Below are 14,443 nucleotides of genomic sequence, written 5' to 3' on the forward strand. Positions count from 1 at the left end.
ATTGTTAGGCCACGCTCCTCTGAGGCGCGTTCTAAAGTAATGTGGCGGATATCTGCTGACACCACGTTTGGATATATTTGCCTTGATAAACGCTACAATAAGTTGCAGCTCACTGTAGCACACTTTGACATAAAAAACTTACTTTGTATCAAGATTTAAAAATCCAACGATTTACTTCTAATTTTATATTGTGTGATAATTTTTATTTATTTATATTTTTTTTTATCAAATTGAACTGTTACATTTGACCGGCTAGTTTAATTTAATTTTAGATTATTTTAGTTTTTTTTATGAGGCGAGCGTTTAAATATGAACAAAGCCATCATTTAATTATTATTACTACTACTATTATTACTATTGTTATTTATTATTTTATTATTATAATTATTACTACCATTATTATTGGTTATTACTCCTATTATTATTATTGTTATTATTATTGTTATTGTTATTATTATTATTAGAGCCAATTGCCAAAAAAAAATCCCTTGACTACCACTCACTTGCAAAAAAAAAAAAACCCTTATAAATACTTTTAGTAAGAAAGCCCTTTCAACTATAATGGGAGTATTTTAACTTAACACCGGATTATGATTTTTTGAGGCAATTTTTTTAACCAAATTACCCCTCAACATTGTGGATTGGGTCGTGAAAAAACCTACAAATTTGGCAATCTGACCAAGCCACTCCCCCTCTTTGTTTGTTCTAGTGCTGCAGTAAGTTTTCGATAATAGATGAGAGAGAGGTGTTGCAGTGGTGGTATGGAGAGAAAAAAATATGGGGGCGGTGGTGGTGGTGTTGAGAGAAAAAGTTGGGGAATAGAAAAAAACTTATTCTTCTTATTCGCATCGTAAAAAATAAATTTCTTGCAAACCTAACCTCTCTCTCCTTTTACTGTTACAACCAACCAAAGAAAAATAGGATGATGGTGATAAAGTCAATGATGATTCACTTGTCAAAAATAAAGATCCTAGCACTAATGGAGATAATGACAATATGGAAAAGGAACAAGAAGATTACTACTCCGAACGGTCAAAAAATCACATGATATATGCAAAGCCGTTAGAAACAAACTTGGCAATTTGTTATGCCATATCTAAAGAATTACCTATTTATAGAATTAAATAAAGCTTTTTTCTAGGAGATTTTTTTGTATATTACCGACCTCTTTATTGTATAAATAGACTTGTCCATACATCTTGCTGGACAATGAAAAATAGTGAATAAAATTCATTTTTCTAGTCATTGCTTTTTCTCATTCTTTCTCTATATTTCTTTACAATTTCTTTATGGTATCAGAGTTAATGGCAAGCCTCACTTTTGAAAACAATTCCCATGATGAACCCAAACTCATAATACAAATCTTTCATCAATGTGCTAGCCTTGTTTCTATAAAATTATGTTCTTCTAACTTTCTTGTTTGGAAATCGCAGGTCTTGCCCTTGATTAAAAGTCTTGGGATAACTCACCATCTTATAGATGATGTACCAGCTAAAGAAATGATGGGAGAAGATGGAAAGAAAGTTTCAAATTCGCAATACATACAATGGCTCCATAATAACGGACTACTTATTTCATAGCTCCTGGGCATCATGACCGAAGACATACTCAGCATGATCATGGGGAGTAAAACATCAAAGCAAATATGGAATAGCTTGGAAGAGCAATTACTTCCAAACACCATAGAACAAGAAGAGAATTTAAAGGATTCCTTGGCTTGCTTGAAGAAAGAAACCTTCTCCGTTACAGAATATATTAGAAAATTCAAAGCTATATGTGACAACCTTGCATCATTAACAAGCCGATTCCCGAAATCGAAAAAGTCTTTAAATTGGCTCGCGAGCTTGGTCTTAAATACCAAGATTTTCGAACGGTAATGCTTTCAAAGCCACCATATCCTTCATTTACTCATTTTGTTATCTCTCTACAGAATCATGAGCAAATGATAACTGAACAGCGTGAAGAAGATAAACGAATTGCAGATCATGCACAAGCTTTCTTTGGACAAAGAGGGCGAGGAAGAAACAACAGATGTGAACGTTTTAATCACAGAAGGAGAGGGTTCGCTCAAGCAAATCGATCAAACAACCAGAATTATCCCTTTCAAAACTATTCAGGAAATTAAGGTAATGGCAAATCAAACAATGGTTAAAAAAACTTTGTTGGCAATGGATGAAGCAACACCAACAAACAAGATGAAGAAGAAGTCAAATGCCAAATATGTGGAAGAACCAACCACACTGCCATTAAATACTTTTATAGATACAACTATGCTCAACAAGAAGATGAGATGCCTAAAAGTTTTGCGGCTCTATCTCTACAAGAAACTAACCCAAGTTTCTATGCAGATTCTAGAGCAACAACACATATGAGAAATGATGTTGCTAAGCTTTCTTCAGTACATGCTTATAATGGACATGATGCCATTTATGTAGGAAATAGAAATAAATTATCCATCTCACACACTAGTAATGCCTCTTTAAAAACCCCTCATGGAAATTTAAATTTAAAAAATGTCCTTGTAGTTCCTAAGCTTAAGAAAAATCTACTATCTGTTAGTCAATTTACTAAAGATAATCCTTGTAGTATTGAATTCAATGCTAATGGTTTTATGATAAAGGATCAAAGTCAAAAGACACTACCGAAGAGGCATAAAACAGAACAATTGTATACTCTTGAAGAAGCAAAATTGGAAGCACTTGCAACAGTCAAATCTCCTTCAGCTTTTTCGGATTTGTGGCATCAACAAATCCGACACCCCCATTCAAAGTTTTTACAAGTTCTCAATAAAAAAGACATGCTAAACATTTCTAGTTGGCTAAATAGACATTCTATTTGCACTAGTTGTCAGTTAGGGAAGCGCTGTAAACTTTCATTTCATTAAAGTAATAAGTCGTGCCAATTTCCCTTAGAAAAAATACATTGTGATTTATGGGGGCCAGCTCCTATTTCTTCTATTCAAAATTTTCGCTATTATATTATTTTTATTAATGATTGCACTAGATATACTTGGTTATATCTTCTCAATCACAAATCTGATTTTTATGAATGTTTCTTAAAATTTCAAAAACTTGTTGAAAATCAATTTGATAGAAAAATCAAAATTTTTTAAAGTGATGGAGGGGGTGAGTTCACTTCTACACTATTCACTAACCATCTTGCTCTTTATGGCATAGCTCAACAACTATCATGTCCAGGAATACCTAAACAAAAAGGAATTGCAGAAAAAAAGTATAGACATATTGTGGAAACTGGTCTCACCATGATTTTTCATGCAAATCTACCACTCAGGTTTTGGGTAGATGTCTTTCTTACAGCAACATACTTAATAAGCTGTCTCCTATCATCTTTTCTAAATATGGAGACACCATGTTTCAAATAGTTTGGCAGATATCCTGATTATAGTATTTTAAAGGTCCTTGCTGTAAATGTTTTCCTTATTTGAGGCACCAAAATCAAAATAAATTTTCTAAAAGAACATTTCCATGTGTCTTTATTGGATATAGTCCTCTTCACAAAGGATACAGATGCATTGATCCTTTAACAAATAAAGTTTATATATCTAGACATGTGGTTTTTTAGAACAAATATTTTTCGTATTCTCACAAAGTTTCAAGTGTTGATATTCCACAGCTTGCAGTGACAACTTTTCCAGATCAAGAAGAGTGGTTTTCTACGTCAAGCAATCATCATTCTTATCAAAACTTGGTCGACGAAAACACGCAAACTAATAACTCATGTGGTACCCAAGTTGGTTGTTACAATGAGCTAGATGACAACACCTCAATTGATCCAGTTAGTCACAATTTGGGACAAAACGACCTTAATTGCTCACACCTTGAAGTCTCTCAAGATGACGACAACAATGTTTCTTATGGAATACGAGACTCATCTACAACTTCCTTTATTATGGATCAAAATGTGACTCATCTTCCAACTTCTCATCCAACTCGTGTACGCCGACCACCATCTCATTTGAAGGATTATATATGCCCCACCATTAGCTCATCCACCTATAAAGATGTTGTTCTCCTTACTGATCTTGCTCAAAAATCGAAGTCTCTCAAAACTACTCTTCAATCACCACGTTGGTTTGCTGCGATGCAAAAAGAGCTTTCAGCCCTTTATTCCAACAACGCCTGGTGTCTTGTTCCTCGACCTTCTAACACCAATATCATTAGTTCTAAATGGGTCTACGCATTAAATGCAAGGAAGATGGCTCGATCGATCGGTACAAGGCACGACTTGTTATAAGGGGTTTCATTCAAGTTCCCGGGCTAGACTATGACGAAACTTTTAGCCCTGTAGTCAAACCCACAACCATTTGCATCATCCTTTCTCTAGCGGTTGTCTCACGTTGGACCATCAAACAACTTGACGTAAAAAATGATTTATTACATGGTTTTCTCAAAGAAATTGTGTACATGAAAGAACCACCAAGTTTGTCAATCCAACTTTTCTCAATCATGTTTACTTATTGAATAAATCCTTTTACGGTTTAAAACATGCATCTCATGCCTGGTTTGAGCGTTTATGTGATACCCCCTAATTTCGGAACACGGGTTGATCAAATCCGCGCACAAAATCAGGGGATATCAAAATAATTAAAGTATTTAAACAAGCACATAATACAAAGATGAATAATAAAGAATAAATAAACCGCTGAAGAAAACTAATAAATAAATATTAATTGATAATTATTCAACAGTTATAGCTCGGGAATCCCGTAACTCAAGAACTCCTTAAAATATTATCCAATAATCCAATACTATTTAAAAGTACACAAGATGAATAGATGAATGACAGTCTTCCAGCTGCGGATCCTCAACTTTGAGACTGGAACCTCTAATAACCTGAAAAATAAATCGTGGGTTAAACCCTACGAGCAAGTTCTCTCTACCAGACCTCTAAAAACCAATAAGTAGATCATCTCTGATCAAAACCATTCCTAATAAAGCTTTAACTTTAATATACGATGACACAAATATATATAAACACTTATAAATAATACTATAACCCTATCTATTAATAGGTTTATTAAATTGTCAAAACTATTCACCATTGATTAATTAATAATCATATATAGACCAATCAACAATTTCTTTCAAAAGAAACTCCTCCAAACTTAATTCCATCCTAGACAGTAATTTAATAATTTGAACAATAAAATATAATTAAGAGAACATTATATTTAATTCCAAAACCAATAATGATTTTTAAGTATTTAAATCACACAATCAGTATCTAGGCTTTGACAAATCATTCATGTCACCACCAGTATTATTTTATTAATATGTATAAAATAATACACTAACCTGTAAGTACTAGACTATTCTACTTTAAAGATATCTAATCGTAATCCAACTTACACAAACAATAACAATGGATGATATATTTTAATCATCTAACACACAACAATATAATTACACTTTGACAAATTAGCCATGCCATTATAAGTATATTTATTTATATATCGGCAATTCAACCATGCCTCTTTAAGTATGTTTATTTATACATTGGTAATTCAACCATGCCTCCACAAGTATATTTATTTATACTTTTAATTATCAACTCATTCATGCTTCTCATGTATGTATTCTATTCATACAAATATTTAGGTAATATATTTAATCATTTGACAATTCATCCATGCCTACACTTTTACCATAAATCAACTTTAAACTTAACAATACGCTAAATCATACATAGCCATCTCATGCATATTATACGCATATCATTAATTTAATAATCAACCTATCAAGATATACCAAATAAGAATGATAATATTAATCATCTTAAATGATATATATATATATATATATATATATATATATATATATATATACACACACACACACACACACACATATATATACACTTCATTCCATAACTAATATATTAATTAATTATAATTACGCTAATTAAATGCAACTAATTATCGTAGTAGCATCCTGTAACCCTCAAACACCTAAAACACATCCTCTAATAATTAATTTCAACATTTATAAACTTGAAATCAACTCTGGGACATTACCGGACTCCACAGTAACTTTTCGGAACCCAAACACGTCCACACGCGCCCCCACGCGCCACCAAATGTTCCTACACTTGCTGCACGCGCTTCCACGCGCCTCCACAAGCTGCCATGTGTCATCACGCACTGCTCACGCGCCTGATGACTCCTCTGGATGATGTGGCGCACCTCCATTTGCTGGTTGCATTCTTCCTTATGGGCCGCGATACACTGGATCGGCTGCCCCTACTTCAGCTAAATCTAAACGCCAGATCCGCATGTGTACCATCTTTCTGTAAACCGCATCACACTAAATCATCATACACCCACCAACTCCAACCAACGGCCCATATCAGCGATTACAACATTTTCCAATGCATACGCTCACACTGGATCCTTCTTTAATCATCAGGACCAATCTATGGTCTTGATTCGTGCACACCGTAGCGCCGTGTGATGCACCGCACTGAATCACCTCCCTTATTAGAGGCGCCGATTTCTACAGGAACGGCCTTATATATATACAATATATAAATAAATAAATATATATACATATATATAATTTCTAAATAAATATAGCAAAATAAATCAAATCAAATCCTAAAAATTATAGAAAAATCCCAGAAAAAGTACAGAAAATTCTCATAACTACTATAAACCCTAATTAATCCTTTTGGGTCATAAACTCATCTATACCTTGATTTTTAAAAATATATACAACACCTACGTACACCATTAAAATCCAATAAATTCACAAATGAAATATAATAATTTATGTTTTTAATTATTCTGATCTAACTATGATTTAATCAGTAAATTTAATTTAAAATTCTGATACTCAAGGTGATAAACTTATGGGTCCTAATAGGAGAATTAGAAAATAACTTGCCTGAAGGTTTCGAAATGAAACCAACACTTCAATCTTTGATTGTCTTTTCAAATTCTGGCATCCTTTTTCTCGGATCCGACCTACTCCTTGTCAGCTTTCCCTTCTTTTTCTCTCTTATTTTTCTAACGTGTAAAATTTTTAACAATAAAACCTTATGTGTATATTTATACACATTAATTACCCTAATCCTATTGCTACTAGGATTACCAAATAAAAATAAAAATAATTATCTTTTAAATAATATAATATATATAAACATATATTATATTACCTATATATATATATATCTTCCATAATTAACTATTGGTTAATTAAATCATATATCCTATATATATCCATAAATATATATCTATATATATATCCTTCTATAACACTAATTAACTAATTATATCTATATAGAATTAAATATATAGTTATAATTATACAAAAATGATTATTTAAATAATCACAAAACCATGGGCTTTATTTAATTAACCCAATAAAAGCTTCATTCAAGCACAAGACCATATCCTTTGGTCCAATTTCCCTTAAGCCCAGTCCAATTAATTTAAATAAATATTATAATTATTAAAATACTTAAATTAAAATAACTAATTACATGAAGTATATAAACAAATAAGAATGTACAAGTAAGCCACATCATACCAATAAAATCAACACGCTAACAATTCAATCAATCATCATACATAATCATGAAATATAACTTAATTAAAATAAGATAATTAATCTAGCACTCAATTAAATAAAATAAATCATTTAAAAATAACAATAAAAGTAATTAAATCCAAATAAATTATTTAAAAATAAAATAAAAGTAATTAATTTCATATAATAAATCTTTTAAAATATCGGGGTATTACAGTTTATCTCATTGTCTTTTTACGCTTGGTGTTTCTTGTAGTAAAGCAGATTCCGCTTTGTTTATTTACAAGAAAAACAATAACCTTTTTGTTATTGCTTATCTATGTTGATGATATTATTATAACAGGAAACAATGATATTCTTATTTAGCAAATCATTCATTGTGATACCCCCGGATTTTCGGATGCGTTGGCCAGGCCCACGCCCGACTACCCGAGGATATCAAAACAATTAGTAATAAACGAACACAGAATACAATTAAGATAAACATGAATAAATAAAATTGCTAAATAGAATGCTAAAATGATAATCCAGAAACTGAAACCTCAAAATAAATTTTATAAATAAGAAACTATTCCGATACATTTAACTTCTCCATTTCTAATACAACTCGGGAATCCATCTAGTGGACCCCTAATAAAAGTCCAACACTGAAACAATAACTGAAGGAAATCCAATGTTAAACCATGAAGAAAACTCCTACGTCGTCGAAAGAATGAGTAGCCGTCTCTACTCAGCACGAACAAGCTCTTAGACCTGGAACTGTCCGTTACCTGAAAAATAATAGTGGGTCAGGCTCATGAACAAGTTTTATCCTAACTACAATCCAAACAGAGATCCGATACGCAGATACATCCTAGATGCATCAACCATATCTATGTAGTCCGTATATATATATATATATATATATATATATACTACAGGACTCTCACTGGACTATGATGAGGGTCTCAACCTGAATAAAAGGTAACATGCAAAACGCACCTCAGTGAGCATGACTACCTAAGCCTAACAGGGTATACCTCAATCAACACAGCCAGCTACGCATCCTATTGCATATACGCTCCCAAACCAACGATCTTGAGACTCAAGCTCATATCGCGGTACCATAAATTATATATATATAAATTCCATCCAAATACAATGTTGTGTCGGTCAACTGTTCGTCGTCCAGACACGACATATAATTAGGATTTAAATGTTTTAATTAAATCCCTATCCTTCCTAATACAGAAATATAAACAACCATCCAATATGTCGTTCAACTGTTTTAGTTGACAGGATATGAAACCATGTAGGATTTAACTATTTTAGTTAATCCATTCCGTATGTATGAATGGGTAGGAATTAGCGTTTTGATCTAATTCATCCCTCCATATACTACCGTCCCATACCGGTGTATACAATGCATATGATCCGTAAATGATGCAACACTTTCAGTAGTACATCAAATAAAATCCACATAATCCATATAGTTGATAAAAATAGAATTTAAACGGTTCATCAACTAAAAACCCATAATAATATCCATGAAATTGACGAGACAAAGTTTAATCGTTCATCAATTTAAAATCCAGAATCCATCCATATAATTGACGAGACAAGATTTAATAGTTCATCAATTCAAAATCTAGTATACATCCATGTAATTGACATAATATAATTTACTAATTTTTCAATTAAAATCTAGACCAACATCCATGTAATTGACTGAAAATACATAATTAATTCTTCAATTAAATCCAGGAGAAACATAACAGAATCTAATATGTATAAGACCTTATTATGCATCCAAAACAACTTTAAAAATCATACTCCAGTTATTTAGGTTGCTAAAATAAATGTAAGCAACTAAATACTTTACAACTGTCAACCGTGTGTAACATTGCTTAAAACTTCCACACGGTGAAAACCCTTAGCATATAGAGATAAATTATGCCCTGTGGGTTCAATTACAGCATAATATCATGTTTAGAGTCCATGCTACAATCCTTTAAATTTTTAAAACAAAATTAAACAATTCAGTCCTTCCTATCTGTTAGAAGCGTGCAAAGTTGCTTATTTTTATACTGTTTATTCCATTTGCTCTACGGATCAAATTATGCAATTAGGGAGTTTAAAATACCTTGAAATTACTTTTAAAATCCTCAGTCCAGTCTTTGAAACAATTCAGAATCCCAAACACGCCCAAAATAGTGTCCAAATAGTTCCGGATTAAACTTTGTCTCGTCAATTTCATGGATATTATTATGGGTTTTTAGTTGATGAACCTTTTAAATTCTGTTTTTATCAACTATATGGATTATGTGAATTATCTAAGGCTCTATGCACCTTAGAGCCAGCTCCCTAGCCCTTGGAACCGGCTCCTAACCTCCTGGAGCCGGCTCTTTCCTCCTTTGAGAGCTTTGGTCCACTTCTCCTCCGTTTCCCATCTGCTTCGTCTCCAGCCGCTTCCAACCTTACTGTGCTTCATCTAAACTGATCTTAACAGTCTATTATATATCTAGTATCATCCCATTCCTTTGTTTATAACAGTGAGACTTAATACAACAATTAAAACAGTACAAATTTGCATGCTTTAAAACAGGCGACGAACACCAAAGTTGGAAGAATTATTTCAGACAAGATAAACATATACAGATGATCAAGTTGACATATTATAAATATGCAAGATTCAATTAATGATTAATTAAAACCCTATAGACTATTTAGGTATACACAGAACATAGGCCAACGGGAGAGAGAGAAAAAAACTTGCCTCTGTGGTTTTTGAATTAAAATCTCGTCGCCGTCTCCCTAAGTTTTACGACGATGTCCGTTTTCTGTCGACTCAACCTCCTACTGCTCAACCTTTCTATAATACCCCTAATTTAAAAAAAAGATAGTCTTGGTATTTTAATAAATTATTTGAGTTTATTTTTGTTTGTTAATTATTTATTTGTGTTTATTAGTTGCTTTTAGTTGCTTTAGTTGATTTATTTGAGATTATTTGCATTTTGTGACTTATTTGATTTAATTGTATTTAATTGAATTATTTGTTAAATTATTTGTTTTAAAAATTGAATTATTTGAATTTGGTAATTGTTACATTTGAATAGGTTAATTATATAAATACGTTAACTAAGGTTTTTAATATATTTTCAGTTAGGGTTTTCTTAGAGCTGTAATACAAGTATCTAACGTGTATGTGATTTAAGTTTATAGGCCGACTCTAGTTTAATTAGGGTTTCTGCCTTAGCTCTAGTTTAATTAGGTTTTTTCTAAGGGCCTATATATACGTGTATGAGTTTCACTGAGGGTTTGGAGAACCCTATTCACGGCACAGTGAAAATAGAACGTAACAGAGAGAGAGAGTTGAGAGAACAGAGGCAATCGTAAGAGCTACCAAGGATAAGAACAGAGAGGAACAAAGGAGGGTTGTGGTGGATTAAAATCACACCCAAATGAGGCTTGAAGGAAGTAGTAGTTGCCAGAAACTTAGAGACGACGCCGGGATTTCATAACTGAAATCATGGGCAAGTTCTTCTCTTTCTCCTTCTCTTTGGCTCGTGTTCTGTGCACTTAGATAATATCTAGGGTTTAATCAATCAATAACTGGAAGTTATATGTTTAATATATGTTATATGAATAATCTGTTTATGTTGAAAACTAGTCTGTTACAGTTCATGCATGTCTCGTTCCAGTTGTTTTTCTGTAAGCATGTTAACTCTGTTGTAACTTTAGACTTTGTAAATGATTTTTTTAACTACTGCAAATGAACCATGGGGATGTTACTGGGATGAGATAAGATCCTTAGGTTCAGTGGTGAAGAGGAACAGAGGGGTTGGAATAGAACTGAAATTTCTTAAATTTGTTTCAGTGTTATTTTTCAAGCATGCTAGTTTAATGGCTTTGTTTAATCTCTGTAATTGATTTCAAATTATTGTAAACAACTCTTGGGGATGATTCTAGGCTTAAATAAGACTCTTAATTTAGTTTTAAAGCCAAACAGAAAGGTTGCAATTGGCTAGAGTTGGAACAAAGGTCAGAAAGAAGCTGAAACGGGGAGAAAGCTCACAGGGGGAGAGAGAGCCGGCTCTGGAATGCCAAGAGCTGGATCCCACCCATTTAGAGCCGGCTCTATGCTGAATGGAGCCTGCTCCATTTTTCCTAGAGCAGGCTCTTTCATTTTTGATGCGTACAGTGACTTTTTGGCTACTGTTTGGGCACTTGCGGTTCTTGAACAGTTTTAAAACTTTAATGGGCTTTTCAATAATTAATTTAAGATGTAGTCAAGGTCTTGAATTGCATAAAATACCCTCTTGGTATTAGTGGAATTAACAGTACGCTATTTAACAATTTTGCGTACAGTTAACGGCTGGAAGGAAATTTATTGTCTAATTTTGATCTGACAATTTAAGGTGCTATAATATGAATCTAAATTAAATTTTAGATGTATGATGAAGTCTTTTAATTAACAAATTGAACTTGTAGCATAGTGCGTGGCTTTGTGCTAAAAGATAAAACAGAGGATAAGTATACAGCTTAATACGCTGGTACCGGATGGAAGGAACTAAATTGCTTAAATTAAATTAGCGCTTTATTGGGCTATAATATTATTATAGAACTTAGTTTAAATGCATGATAGAGTCATTGATATATTAGATTTGATCTATGCATGCTCTGGATGTTCGTTGTTGAATTATTAAATCGTTCCTACAACTACACAGTTAAATGCTTGGATTTAAATTGCTGAAATATTAAATACTTTTCTACAATGATTTGGATTATGGTTTGGACTGTAAATTACTAGCTTATTATTTATGTGTTGTAATTTAAAAGGATATGGAAGATTGTATGCACCGGTATGGGACGGTGACATACTAGGAACGGTTTAGCTCAAAACGCCTAAACCTAACCTAACGGATTAAGGGAATGGATTTATAAATATTGAATCCTAATTATGTTTAAGTCAAATCAACTGCAACTAAGTTGAGTGGCTTCCTAGATTAATGGATGGTAGTTAAGTCATATCAACTGAATAAGTTGAGTGACTAACTAGTTGGTTTATTGTATGTCAGTTTAATAAATGGTTGAACTACATACCCTGGTTTTGGACGGACTTTATATATATGTTTATGGTACCACGAGATGAGCTTGAGTCTCAGACTCGTTGGTTAGGGTGCATATATGCAGTGGATGCGTAGCTGGTTATAATAGGTTGAGGTGTACCCTATTAGGTCTAGGTACTCATGCCCACCTTTGGGTGCGTATTCGCATGTTGCCTTCTATTCAGGTTGAGACCCCTATTATAGACCAGTGAATGTCCCTTAGTATGGATATATTTATATGTATGGACTAGATAGATATTGTGAGGTGTCTACGATGTATCTGCGGATCGGGTCACTGTATGGATTGCAGTTAGATTAGAACTTGCTCGTGGGCCTGACCCACTCCTTTATTATTCTTTTCAGGTATTGGACGGTTCCAGTCTCAAGCTTGATCGTGCTAAGCAGAGACTCTCATTCATTCCACCAGCAACGTAGGATTTCACTTTACGCTTTAGTCTTGGATTATTTTTACGTTCAGTTATTCAGTTTCAGTTGAAGTTTTATTTCGGGGTCCACTAGTTGGATTCCCAAGTTGTAACCTTGGAGGTTTTGGAAGGATTAGATTATTAATATTTTCAGTTTGGAGGATTTTATATTTCTTTTGGTTCTTTATTTAAATTCTTAAATTTCTATCATGTGTTCGCTTGAAAATACTTTAATTGTTTAATATTTCCCTCGGGTTTGGGCCTGGGCCTGATCAGCCCGTGTCTCAGATCCGAGGGGTATCACAGTTGGTATCAGAGCACTTCAGGTTCAAGTGTCTCTAGGACGTTTCGTATTAAGACTTCCGCGTAGCTTTTTCTTTTGAACAGAGCTTATGTTTAGGATTCGTTGAATTCTTTTACGGTTCGTTTAAACTCATACTGATGTCTATCTTTCTATGTTAACAGCATGGTTAACACTGGTAGAGGACAGAACATGAACAGTCGACAGAAGAGAGCGGCACGTAGACAGCAGGAACGTCTACAACGTCGGCAAATGGAGGAAAAGCAGCAAATGCCAGGGTTTCAGGATGAGCAGGAGGAAATTCAACAGGCTCAGGGTCGGGTCAGAGATCCAGAGATTCCTCCACACCTCAATGACCTTGTTGCTCGGGCTATAGAGGCTGGGGTAACAGCTGCACTTTGGAACCAACCACAGGTTCAGCAGGCACCTGTACCAGCGCCAGTGGTTCAGATGGATTCTTGGGGAAAGGCTAAGAGCTCTTTCACAAAAGGGAGTCCACCTGTGTTCTCAGGCTCCACCGATGCGAAAGCAGCTAACCAGTGGAAATAAGACATTGAGCGTCATCTTCGTTTGGTTCAATGCACGGAGGTGCAGAAGCAGATGCGTGCTACTTTTAAGCTAGTTGGGGATGCACTATAGTGGTGGGAGTCGGTTACCACCCCAGAGGAGAGGATGACATTGACTTATGATGAGTTAAGTGCTCACTTTGACGAGAAATATTTTCCCTATGCAGTCAGGGCAGCTATGAAGACCGAGTTTCTTAATCTCCAGCAGGGGAATATGACAGTGGCGGAGTATGAGCAGCAGTTCACGCGCTTATTACTTTTTACTCCGAAAGAGGTGGATACAGAGGAAAAGAAGCGGAATAGTTTCGTCAAAGGACTAATGTGGTCTATTAAGCAAGCTATCACATGCAGTCCAGCTTACACTACCTATGCTCAGGTGGTGGATGCCGCACTTCAGCAGTATCAGTTGACTGTGGATATCAGACAGGCTAGAGGTGAGAAGCGGGGTGACAATGACTCTGCTAATCAGTCAGCGGGAAAAGGGATTGGTAATGGACACCGGCAGCATGACAAGGGC

This window comes from Cornus florida, unplaced genomic scaffold (genome assembly GCF_030987335.1).
Source record: "Cornus florida cultivar Cherokee Brave unplaced genomic scaffold, ASM3098733v1 CherokeeBrave_3.0.0_Hap2_Chr05, whole genome shotgun sequence".
NCBI classification, from domain to species: Eukaryota; Viridiplantae; Streptophyta; class Magnoliopsida; order Cornales; family Cornaceae; genus Cornus; species Cornus florida.